This window comes from Arachis hypogaea, unplaced genomic scaffold, assembly GCF_003086295.3.
Source record: "Arachis hypogaea cultivar Tifrunner unplaced genomic scaffold, arahy.Tifrunner.gnm2.J5K5 arahy.Tifrunner.gnm2.scaffold_26, whole genome shotgun sequence".
Lineage (NCBI taxonomy): Eukaryota > Viridiplantae > Streptophyta > Magnoliopsida > Fabales > Fabaceae > Arachis > Arachis hypogaea.
Genome location: NW_027255453.1, coordinates 156,641 through 157,530, shown reverse-complemented (window position 1 = coordinate 157,530; position 890 = coordinate 156,641).

Below are 890 nucleotides of genomic sequence, written 5' to 3'. Positions count from 1 at the left end.
TTGCCCGTTGCGGGTTGATGATTACAATGATCGTGAGTGGTATTAGATCAGATTTTTCTTATTTACTTCGCGAGATTTTTTGATCTACCTCACTAACCAATATCACTGTGTGTTCCGCTTGTTGATTTATATGTCACAGGAAAGTAGAGAGGCAAGAGGGAAGGCTATCTTTGAAGAAGAAATTTCTGAGAAAGAAGAGCACCACAACATGAAGCCGCAACTCATTTCACTAATCAAGAACGAATGCTCCTATGGTGGAAATCCATTGGAGGATCCGAAACAGCACATTTCCATCTTTCTGAAGACTTGTGGTGCTGACAGTCTTGATGGGGTGAATCATGACACCTATAAACTCTTGTTATTTCTGTTCTCACTGAGGGATGAAGCAGCACAATGGCTTGAAACCTTTCCCCAAGGAAGTATCACTAGTTGGGATGATTTGGTTGCCAAGTTTCTGGCCAAATTCTCCCCATCCCAACAAAACATCAAGATAAAAGAGGAAATACGCCCATTCATACAAGGAGACGAAGAACCATTGTTCAAATCATGGGAAAGATACAAGAAAGCAAATGACAAAGTCGGTTTCCAAGCTTTCTATGAAGGGTTAACCTCAGAAACAAGAAAAGCAGTAGATCACCTCTCAGATGGTATTCTCGACGTAGCAGCAACTTGCCAAGGATCTGCAGAATTCAATGACAAAAGAGTCAATGATCAACACTCATTAGAGAAACTACAGAATGTAATGAACCCTGAAGGAGTGAAGGCAATCATGAATCAAAACAAACAGTTACACCAGCAACTTCAGCAACAATTGGAATCAATAGCTAGACAAATTGATTTCCTACATTCTACTACAGTGAATGCACAATTTCCACCATGGAGACCACATT